The sequence below is a fragment of the Microcaecilia unicolor genome, chromosome 1, assembly GCF_901765095.1.
Source record: "Microcaecilia unicolor chromosome 1, aMicUni1.1, whole genome shotgun sequence".
Lineage (NCBI taxonomy): Eukaryota > Metazoa > Chordata > Amphibia > Gymnophiona > Siphonopidae > Microcaecilia > Microcaecilia unicolor.
The window spans coordinates 34548060-34560214 of record NC_044031.1 but is presented as its reverse complement, the minus strand read 5'-3'; the positions used below and the strand labels follow the sequence as shown (position 1 = coordinate 34560214).

Below are 12155 nucleotides of genomic sequence, written 5' to 3'. Positions count from 1 at the left end.
AAATGGGAGGGATCTAGGCCAGTCAGGAGGGACTAAAGGAAAGCAAATTAGCAGGTAAGGCCTAATTTCTCCTTCCTTAGCGTTCCTCCGGAACGGCCCAGTGATTGACTGATGGGAAGTAACAGATCAGTGAAATCATGGGCAGGACCCCAGCAGCCCCGCTGTAAGCACCTGTGTCCCAAACGCAGAGTCCTGCCGACACTGCACATCTAATCTGTAATGCTTGGCAAAAGAATGCAAGGAGGACCAAGTCGCCGCTTTGCATATCTCAAGCGGAGGAACCAAACACTCTGGAATGCAAATCAATCAATCAGTCAGTCAGTCACCTTACTTTCTGATTCTTCCTACTTTTTTACCCATCTATATGTTACAACTTTGTCTTACCCTTCACTACCAATTATAATGTTCTATTACGTATTGTGTTGACATTGGTAGTATACCATGCCATACTTTGTATTGTTTTCAAATATTTTTACTGCAGTAATTGCCTATTGCTCATGTTTGATCTATTCTTACTATACACCGCCTTGAGTGAACTCCTTCAAAAAGGCGGTAAATAAATCCTAATAATAAATAATAATAAAACAGTGCTCAGCCCAAGAAGCAGCCTGACCTCTGGTAGAGTGAGCCTTAACTCCCACAGGATCTGGTTTCCCAGCCAAAAGATAAGCAGAGGCAATCATCTCCTTGAGCCAACGATCAATGGTGGGCTTGGAACCCGCCAACCCTTTCGGGGCTCCCTGATAAGGACAAACAAACAATCTGTTTGCTAAAATTCCTCTGTAAGCCTCAAGTAGGACTTGAGTGCCCTTTTAACGTCTAGACACTTGAGGTGACGCTGCTTTTCAGAACCTGAGGAAGACCCCAGGACTGGCAAAATCACTGATTGTGAAACATGGAAACATGACAAGACCTTGGGAAGCATGGACGGAACTGGTCACAACACCACCCTATCCTTCACAAACTCCAAGAACGGCGACCAACACAAAAGGGCCTGCAACTCTGAAACTCTCCTAGCTGAAGCAATCGCCACCAGAAATACTACCTTGAGAGTGAGATCCTTCAATGTGCAGGAAACGAGAGCCTCAAAGGGGGTACGAGACAAGGTCGAAAGAACCAAATTGAGATCCCACAAAGGAAAAATACTCTGTGCGGGAGGGCGCATGACACCTGCCTCCCACAAAAAACGGAGAACATCTGGATGTGAGGTCAGGGACTTTCCTAGAATCCGACCCCTGAAGCAAGGTAAAGCTGCAACCTGGACCTTAAGCGAGGACAGAGCTAACCCCTTATTGAGCCCCCGCTGCAAAAAATCCAGAATCTGCGATACAGAAGCGCAAAATGGAGAAACCCCTGCACTCTCCTCAAAATTTCTGCATGTTCTGATATAATTGAGAGAAGCGGAATGATGTTGAGACTTCAGCATGGTAGAAATCACTCCTGCCGAGTAACCTCTCTTAGTCAACTTCGCCCGCTCAATAGCCAAGCCGTACATCAAAATTGACCAGGGTCTGGATGACAAACAGGACCCTGCATCAATAACCCCGGGAAAACTGGAAACTGTAGAGGAGGCCCGACCATCAGACTGCGAAGATCGATGTACCAAGGCCTGCGTGGCCAGTCCGGGGCTACCAAAATCACTTTACCCCTGTAAGCCTCTACCTTCTGGATCAGGCGACCCAACAGTGGCCACAGAGGGAAGGCATAGATAAGACCCTCCAGCCATGGCTGAAGGAGCTCATCGAGTCCTTGAGACTTGGGGTCCGCCCGGTGAACTTGGGGACCTTCGCGTTGGCTGCTGAGGCAAAACAATCCAGGACTGGAAGACCCCATGAATGCACGAGTAATTGGAACTTGTCTGCGCCCAGAGCCCACTCTCCAGGATCCAAAGTAGTGCGACTGAGAAAATCCACCTACACATTTTCCACTCCTGCCATGTGAGCTGCCGATAGTGCCAGGAGATGAATCTCGGCCGAGTCCAGGAGCTGAACAGCTTCCTGCTGTAAGGGCAGACTTTTCATTCCTCCTTGACGATTGTCATAAGCCACCGCCGTGGCGTTGTCGCACATGATGCGCCCTGCCTGGCTTTCCAGAAGTGGGCAAAAGGCTTGGAGCGCTAAGCGGATTGCCCGCAGCTCCAAGAGGTTGATGGAACTGGCTGCCTCCTCTGGTGTCCAGAGACCCTGTGCATATCGGCTCAGACAATGAGCTCCCCAGCCCTTCAGACTGGCATTTGACGTAACCACTGTCCACTGAGGAGCATCCAGCAGCATGCCTCTGGATAGATAACATAGTAACATAGTAGATGACGGCAGAAAAAGACCTGCACGATCCATCTAGTCTGCCCAACAAGACAACTCATGTGTGCTACTTTTTGTGTATACCCTACTTTGTACCTATGCTCTTCAGGGCACAGACTGTATAAGTCTACCCAGCACTATCCCCGCCTCCCAACCACCGGCTCTGGCACAGACCAATAAGTCTGCTCAGCACTATCCCTGCCTCCCAACCTCCAGTCCCGCCTCCCCAGCTCAACCGTGACCTTCCCCTGGCTGCTGCCCCCCCAAACGCAAGGCTGCCTGGTGCAGCAGCGCTGCAGCTAGGCAGCTCTCAGACGGTCCCTCCGCTCTTTCCTGCCCTCAGCTCCCCGATCGACAGCCCTCTTATCCGTTACTCCCACCCTTGCGCATGTTTACTTTCAGGCGCAGCAACGCCAGTGAAGAGGACAACACAGCGGCTCGCCTCCATCTTCTTCCTTCCCTCACACAATGTCCCGCCTTCTGTGATGATGCATTTCCTGTTTCCAAGAGGCAGGACACTGTGTGAGGGAAGGGAGAAGCTGTGTTGTCCTCTTCACTGCCGTCGCTGTGCCTGAAAGTAAAAGGGTTAAATGTGCGGGGCAGGAATGGAGAGGAGGACTGTCAGGGAGCTGAGGGAGGGCAGGGAGAATCGCTGGACATGGATGGGAGGGCAGGGGGAGAGTAGAGATGGTTGGAATTAGAGAGGAGGGCATGGGGAGATCGCTGGACAGGAGGGGAGGATAGAAGGAGAGAAGAGATCACAGGAAGGGAGGGCAGGGGAGAGAGGAGAATTGCTGGACATGGATGGATGGAGGGGGTAGGGGAGAGAGGAAATTTGCTGGATATGGGTGGATGGAGGAGAGGGCAGGGGAGAATGGAGAGTTCCCGGACATGGATGGATGGAGGGGAGGGCAGGGGCGAGAGGAGAATTGCTGAACGTGGATGGATGAATGGAGGGGGCAGGGGAGAGAGGAAATTTGCTGGATGTGGGTGGATGGAGAATAAGGCAGGGGAGAATGGAGAGTTGCTGGACATGGATTGATGGAAGGGAGGGAAGTCAGGAAGGAGATGCATATGGATGGAGGGGAGAGAAGAGAGGAGCAATGCTGGGTATGGATTGAGGGGAGGGAAGAGAGGAGAAATGCTGGGCATGGATGGAGTCTGCTTACTCTTTATCTAAAAAAAAAAAAATACTATAAATAAAAATCACAAAAAAAGAAAGATTAAAACAAAAAAAAACATAGATAAAACAATCCGTATCTCATACCCCTGGAGCATATTACTCATTATACACCCTTCCCAATTATTGCTTATCATGACAGAACATTTCTCCTAACGGTTCCCTTAAAAACATAATCGCCATTACATGATAACCTTGCTAGCGCTCGTTTCATTTGTGTGAGAAACGGGCCTTTTTTACTAGTTTCTAATAATCTTTTGCTATTTTCAGTAGCATTTGCTACAGTTTTGGGTGTACTAAAACGGCAATAAGCTCCTCCTACTGGCTTCAGCCTATATGGACTAGACAACTCACCCTGTCTTCTGTTTTCATCCAACCTCCTTGATTCTCCTCCTCCAGCCTTGTCACATGGTCACAGTGCAGGGAGGACAGGAGTTGTAGTTCACTGACTGACTCAGTCTGCTCTGTAACAAAATCAATATTTGCCTGACTGACTACAAATCCCAGGTAATTCTCTTCTCTGCTTTTTGCAAGGAGGGTTTACAACTTTTTGAAGACAGGGAATGGATCTCCATTCCTGGTTAGCTGACTGAGTCGTGTCCTGCATTTCCTGCTGTTGAACAAATGTAAGTTGCATGGATTGAGGGAGTATCTGTGAGAGAAAGAAGCCTGAATCAATATCCAGAGAATCGGTGCTGCTCTGTAACCATTTGTGAGAGGTCAGAGGAGGTTCATATTTTTTGTGTGAGAGAAGGAAGTATGCATGTGAAGATCCAGTAAAGTTATGCAAAAATTGTTTTTAAAAGTATTTTGGGTCATTGAGTGGAGGAGTAGCCTAGTGGTTAGGGTGGTGGACTTTGGTCCTGGGGAACTGAGTTCGATTCCCACTTCAGGCACAGGCAGCTCCTTGTGACTCTGGGCAAGTCACTTAACCCTCCATTGCCCCATGTAAGCCACATTGAGCCTGCCATGAATGGGAAGGCGTGGGGTACAAATGTAATAAAATAAATAAAACCAAAGATTTGGTATTTAACATTGTGAATGCACAAGTAAACAGTTTTCTAATACTGGAAAAGAGCAGAATTACTTATTTATTTTATTCAAAAATTTCTTTCCATCACTATCCCACAGTTCTAGGCAGGTTACGGCTATTGCATACATATTTTTGTATCTCCTACCTCAACAAAGAGCACTCACTTCGATAAAAGTGAAAAACAAATTTAAAACGGACAGAGTATTAAATTTTCAAGCCAAATTACTCAAAGCTTTAACAAACAGAAATGCTTTGAAATGTTTCGTGAACTGGACAGTTGAACTAATTGGCCTACTTTAGACAGGTAGAGCATTCCATAATGTCGCACCTCCAAAATGAAAGATGGAGGAGTGATAAAGGCATAACCTAATAACTTTAAAAGAGGGCACATCAAGCAGTAGTTTATCAGCAGACAGAGTGCAGACTTTGATTGGGCTTGCACACCGCCGTTTGGTAAAAGGGCCCCAAATTTAGGTGTTGAATACCATCAGCAATTGACTTTTTCACAGGGGAAAAAAACCTAAATATCATCAGCATAAAATTTGAAGTGTACATCCAGACAGGACAGAAGATGACAGATAGGTTTTAGGTAATAGGTAAATATTAAAAAGCATCTCTGATAGTGCTGAGCCCTGTGAGACTCCTGTTGAGATACACCTGAGTGATGACTGACAAGATCCTTGAGGTACACAAAAACAAGAAAAGAGGTAAACAAACTAGCCTGTGCTCAGTTTAACAACTGTTTATTAATATATCAGTATATGAGGAGGACACACCAAGATTAAGGATAAACAAAATATGTTCTAATTCTGGTCACTGGTCAGCCCCTTAGATAGGGAACTTGGCATCTTGAATACAAAGGATCAAATGATAACAAGTGCATAGGTTAGTTTACTAATGACATCATACATATGTTTATACCTTTCGTAATACTATTCTTCTCCCCTTGACTATTTGGTTACCCATTATTTATTGGAGTTATAAACTGGTCAGTACTCAAATACGAATGACTTACAATGTTTTCCCTTCCTGAAGGTCTCAGGGTCAGGTATTGCCTCAGATACAAACTAAGGGCCCTGTTTACTAAGCCGCGCTAAGAGCAGTCTAGCGTTTTTAGCGTGTGCTAATCAGCTAAAGTCACCCATAGGAACCTATGGGTGACTAGAATTTAGCACGCGCTAAAAGCGCTAGCTCACCTTAGTAAACGGCCCTTAGCCTGTGAGCCCTCCAGGGATAGGGAAATACCCAGTGTACCTGAATGTAACTCACCTCGAGCTGCTACTGAAAAAGGTGTGAGTAAAATCCAAATAAATAAAAAAAATATATCCTGTTATTTAAGTCTAAGGGCCCCTTTTACCAAGCTGCGGCAAAGGGGGGCTGGTGCTGATATTAGCGCATGTTTTACACGTGCGTGCCAAGGCCCCCTTTTTCTGCAGCTGGTAAAAGGGAAGTCTCGCTTTCCTACAGGAAATGGCCGGGTGGCAAGTAAAGCACTTGCCGCGTGGCCACTTTGAGGGGGAGTCCTTACCGCCACCCATTGAGGTGGCGGTAAGGGCTCCCACATTAACCCGGTGGTAACTGAGCAGTGCCGGGTACACTCCGGCGCTACTAATCTAAATTTTCTGTAGTGCTGGAAATGACGGCGCACTAGGGGTGGGAAGTACTGTAGAGCAAGCAGTAAGCCCGTGTTGATCCTAACACAAACGGTATATAAAAAAACGTATGAGCAAATGCGCCAAAAAGGTAACCCATAAACGGAAAATATGAAACTGTAGACGGATATATCACCTGTACTGTTCTAGGAAAAGTATAGTGTAGCTGAAACAGGCAGCATAAACCATCCCCAGGCAGAAGGTTCACCAGTAGACTCTCAGTTCTTAAGCAAATCTTCTTTATTGTAGTACTTAGAATAAACAAAAAAAATCCAACTTACAGTTCAGTTGCTTGCAAAAGAATTGTGGCCTTCTGCCCATAGAGTCTGTATTTAGCCACCTCAGAGGCAGGGAGATGGCTGGAACTTCAGCCCATCTGAGAAGAAAAGCTGTAACATTCAAGGAAAATAAGGGGACAAATTTTCTAAAGAACAGCCAATTAAATAGAAAACAGGCTGCTTTAAGAAAAAGGAAAAAGAACATCACATATCTCTGAAAAGTGCTGCAAAACAGCTAAATCGTCAAGCAGAAAGAGACCAGCAAGATAGTGCTGATGTCTTAAAGCACAGTGACGTCATGATTTGCGCCAGAAAACCTTTTGAAAAAAAATATATATATTAAAAAAGAAGCGAAACACAAAACAAAATAGAGGGATGCATGCATAGGCGCTGACTCTGTGGGTGCTGTGGGTGTTCAAGCACCCCAAATATTTTGGGACTCAACCAGAACAAGTGGAACTACGGCTGCCGAAGTGCAGGCGCAACCCGGTAAGTGGCGGCAGCAATGAAAGCTGCAGGCTTTCCGCCTCCAGCCTTCCCTTCCCTCTCAGTGTCCTGCCCTCATGGAAACAGGAAATTACATCAGAGGAGGGCGGGTCACTGAGAGGGAAGGGAAGGCTGGAGGCGGCAAGCCTGCAGCTTTCACTGCCGCCACCACTGCGACTTGAGGTAAAATAAATGTTTTAAATTCAGGGCGGCAGGAAGGAAATGAGAGGGCTATTGTGGGAGAAGAGGGCAGGCAGGTGAGGGCTGGGGTTGGAGCTGGAACTCGGGGGCTGAAAAGGGGGGGCTTGGGCAAGGAGGGCAGAGGAGAATCGCTGGACATGGATGGGAGGGGAAGGTAGAGGAGAATTGCTGGACATGGAGGGGAGGGCAGAGGAGAATCGCTGGACATGGAGGGGGAGGGTATAGGACCCTGATGGCGAACCTATGACACGCGTGTCAGTACTGACACGCGTAGCCATTTTCAGTGACACGCGGCCGCATGTGGCCGCATACAGAGAAGCAGCGGAGTTCCTTGCTGACACCCGGGGCGGATCGCCGATGCGCCCCCCCTCCCCCCCGGTGCAGCGCGACCTCCCCCCCCCGGCGAAATCACCCGGTGCATGTTTACCCGCTGGGGGTGTGCCGTGTGCGCTCCTATTGGCTCCCTCCCTGCTGCTCCCTCTGCCCCGGCTCCTCACTTCCGGCCGGCGGAGCAGAGAGCAGCGGAATGCCGTGGGGGACGCATCTCTGAGGGCCCTGTGATCACCATTACCAGCAACCATCATCCAATCTACTGTTCTGGGGTGTCGTGGATTTGTAATTGACCACCATTACTGAGATAGGTGAGGGGGAGGCTGGGAGAGGCGAGGGCATGTGCTATGGGTGCCGTTTCCCGCCATTAGAAATAGCGGCAGCCATCTTCATTTACATAAGGTGGTCAGTTAGGCTAGTTAACCCCTAATTGCCTGCAGGGCTAACAGGCTATCTATAATTCTATCTTCTGTCACTGCCCCCCTGATGGAGAACCCAAAAAATAAAAAACCAAAGTTAAGTAAAGGAAGTGGTAGTAGCAGTAGCCAACCCTTTCAAGAGACATGGACCGAGATGTATGGCATTATAGAAAAAAATGGCAGATCATTTTGCGTTCTATGTACTGAAACTGTAGTAAGCAGAACGTGGAATATAAATAGACATTTTGAAACTAATCATTCCCAGCTCTTGAAAAAAAGTGAGGATGAACGGAAGGAATACATTTCCAGGCAGCTACACTTTTATAAGAGCCAATCTAAGTCCATCCTTAAATTTGTAAAAGGTTCTACAAATTTAACATCTGCAAGTTTGAGCATTGCTCACTCCATAGCTCAGCATGGAAAAGCACTCAGTGAGGGAGAATTTATTAAAGAAACTCTCCTAAGATGTGCACCAGTTCTATTTCACGATATGCAGAATAAAGATGCAATTATTAAGAGAATATCTGAGTTACCAGGAAATTTGGAGTGCCTGGATCTGATTACCAGACACTTTTAGCACCCTGAAAAATATAGCAATGGCTTTACTCACAATTTTTCCCTCTACGTACTTTTGTGAAACCTTATTCTCAGCGTTAAATAATATCAAAACCAACAAAAGAAACAGATTGACAGATGAAGTTAGTAGCGCTTGCTTGGGCTTGAAGTGTACAAAATACCAACCTTCAATTGAAGATTTAGCCAATGAAATTCAGCAACAAAAAAGTCACTAATAGGCAGATTAGTTAAAGAATTCCCCCTCCCCCTCACTTATCTTAGTTCATGGCACCCCACACAAGTTAAATAATATCAAGACCAACAAAAGAAACCGACTGACAGATGAACAAAGAAGTCACTAAGTAGGTAAGTTAAATAATTAGTTTTTGGTTTATTAAATACAGTTTTATATTACAATTATACATTTTTGTTATTTAAACTATAAATATCGCGAAATTATGGTTTTTTTCTCGAAGTGACACACCACCCGAGTTATGCTCGGTTTTTTGGCGAATTTTGACACACCAAGCTCAAAAGGTTGCCCATCACTGGTATAGGAGAATCGCTGGACATGGAGGGGAGGGGAGAGAGGAGAATTGCTGGATATGGATGGAGGAGAGGGCAGGGGAGAGAGGATGATTACTGGATATGGGTGGAGGAGAGGGCAGGAGAGAGAGGAGAGTTGCTGAACATGGATGGAAGGGAAGGCAGGAGAAATGCTGGACATGGATGGAGGAGAGGGAAAACAGGAAGAAGATGCACATGGATGGAGGAGAGGGGAGAGAGGAGAAATGCTGGACATGGATGGAGTGGAGGGTAGGGAAGAGAGGAGAAATGCTGGACATGGATGGAGGGGAGGGAAGACAGAGGAAGGAGATGCACATGGATGGAGGGGAGAGGAGAAATTCTGGACATGGATGGATGGGAGGGAAGACAGAGGAAGGAGATGCACAAGGGTGGAGGGGGGAGAGAGGAGAAATTCTGAACATGGATGGAGGGAAGGGAAGAGAGAGAAAGTGAGATGAACATGGATGGAGGGAAGAAGAAATGCTGGACATGGATGGAGGGAGAGAGGAAAAATGCTGGACATGGATGGAGGAGAGAGAAGAGAGAGGAAAGAGATGCATATGAATGGAGAGGAGGGAAGAAGGGAGAGAGAAGAGAGAGGAAAGAGATGCATATGAATGGAGAGGAGGGAAGAAAGAGGAAGGACATGCATACTGACAGAGATGAGGGAAAGGGAAATGAGGAGAAAAACTGCACATGGATGGAGAAACTAGGCAAAAGCTGGATCCACTCTATACCTCCTCTAGTCAAGTCCACTGAGGACCTAGCTTTTACCTATGGATGTAGGGCAAGAAATTAAGAAGAAAGGAGAAAAGTAAAGAAATAAATGGAAAGGAAACCCTGGAAACGGAGTTAAGAGAACAGATAGCAGCAGAATCAGAGACTGGGACCAGCATGATCAGAAAAACAAAGTCACCGGACAACAAAGTGTTTGGAATATGTCCAATTTGAGAATTTACATCTGCTGTCTTATTTTGCAATGTATAGCAATGTGGGTTTTTTTTCTGTTTTTCTGGTATTGTGCTGCATGCAGAGTCTAGCTTCTTAGGATTTCAGGTTAATTTTTGAAGAATTTGAAGAGGGGCTATCTCTGTTCTGCATGTGTGACTACAAGGCCAAGTGTCTGAATAGGGATCTGTTTGTTAGGTTCTGAGATTTTGATACCATATTGTTTCAGGTTTGGCAAGCCTGTCGGTGTTGGCATGAGTTGTCCAGTGCTTCCCCGAGTGGGACTACGGCTCTTTACTTTTGGGTATTCAGGAACACTTGGTGGAGCAGGGCATCTTGGCCTTGCAGTGCCACTTCTTTTATAATGCTCTTTTGCTCATCAAGAAATTGATTCTGTCCTGTTGGGAGGCAGAAGATTCACCACAAATATCTGCAGCTATGGTTTGTCAATATGAGGGAAATGGCCTGTTTTGAACGTAGGACCTCTCAGCACAACAGTCCCACAGCTGATGATAAGAAATGCTGTGGTGCAAGTTTGTACCCTTCAACTACTTAGACAATAGACTCATTTTGCACACCATTCATTTTCGATTTGGTATTGCTCTGTTGTTATTGTTTTATCTGACTGTTGCAATAAAATATATTTAAAAAAAACCAACACAAAAGACAGATGAATGTAGTCTAAAACTATTTCTTTTTTTGGTGGTGGAGAATATTGGGTTGCGTTCATTCAGCGCCCCCAATCATTTTGAAACGTTGGCTCCTATGGATGCATGTGCCTGCGGTGTGTAATGAAAATAAAAGTAAAAATAGAAACGTGCGAAAAACGCCAAAGTAAATGACGAAAAAAGAAACCCTAACAGACATCAGGGAAAGTGCAGATGCTGATAAAGAGCAGAAGCCACTAGTGAAATGTAGATGAGGGCTGGAGAATAATCAAACATATAAATGGCAAGTGACCGACTCACCTGCAAATGCGCAGTAGAGACTTCCCTCTCTGTCCCGCCCTCGCGTCAAGACGTGATGACGTCAGAGGGCGGAACAGAGAGGGAAACGGAGTCGGACTGTCGGACGCTGCTGCTGGAGCCTGGAAACGAACATTGCGCGCACCTATCTCTACCCTCCCCCCCATCCCTGCCGCCGCTCCCGCCCCCCTCCGTATCGGGTCCCCTGCACTGACCTGACAGCGCCTCTCACCTCCGTGTGGAAGCGCTGCAGGCAGCAGCAGAGGGATCTGCTGCCTGCAGCGCTTTCACACGGAGGTGAGAGGCGCTGTCGGGTCAGTGCAGGGGGCCTGGCACGGAGGGGGGAGGGAGCGGCGGCGAGGAGGGTAGCTGGAAATCTCGCCCGTTTTAACGAGCTTAATGGCTAGTAATAACAGAAACAACTGTTGAAATGTAGATGAGTACTGGAGGACAATAACAAAAAAGCACAGAAACCACTAGTGAAATGTAGATGAGGGCTGAAACAGAAAAAAAGTAAAAAACTGTTTGGAAAATGCCAAAGTAAATGATGGAAAAAGAAGCCTAATTTACATCAGTGAAAATATGGGTAAAAAGCATAGTGAAATATATAAAGGAAATACAAAAACTTCTAAAAGAAAAGATGCTCCGTTTAAGGTGGCCCTTTCCATGGTGTGCCATTACCCTATCAGAGCAAGATTGGGACATTTTGCGTCTTCCTCCAACAGTGAGTCCGCAAAGTCATTCCTGAAGGGTACGCCCTGGATTTTTCGTGGTCCCTGCTGGATGCCTTTTTGGAATTTCTTTGCCAGCCCAGGTGGAAGGCAGGGGTCATCTGGGAGACTTTGCAAAGGCTGTTGGAAATTAGGGCTGTATGCCCTGTTCCGTGAGATGAGCTAGGTACTGGACTTAATTTATTTCATGGTGGCAAAGAAGAAGAGTCCTTTGCAGCCTATTCTGAATCTGGCCCTCAGAGTTCCCAGTTTCCACATGGAAACTTTTCACCTGGTCATTGTGGTGGTATGACAGGGGGAGTTTCTTACTTTCTCTGGAGTTGCCTGAGGCTTATCTCCATATCACAATCCATCCAGGGCTTGAAAGATTCCTTTGTTTCACAGTTTGAGGTCAGCTGTATCAGTTCTCTGCTGTTCCCTTTTGGCCTGGCAATACCTCCCCGTACATTTTCCAAGGTGATGGTCTTAGTGGCAAAGGCTCTCTGGAAGGAGGGTGTCTAGTTGCACCAT

At 46.5% G+C, this 12155-nt stretch overlaps 1 protein-coding gene across 1 annotated transcript in view; it reads left to right on the top strand.

Annotated features, from left to right (window-relative positions):
* The first annotated feature begins 4007 nt into the window (after nucleotides 1-4007).
* LOC115464621 (zinc finger protein 585A-like) overlaps nucleotides 4008-12155 on the top strand; it is a 47107-nt gene continuing 38959 nt past the window's right edge. Inside the window, exon 1 of the mRNA XM_030194984.1 lies at nucleotides 4008-4106. The gene's annotated coding sequence lies outside the window, so the exon portion shown is untranslated. The remainder of the gene's footprint in view (nucleotides 4107-12155) is intronic.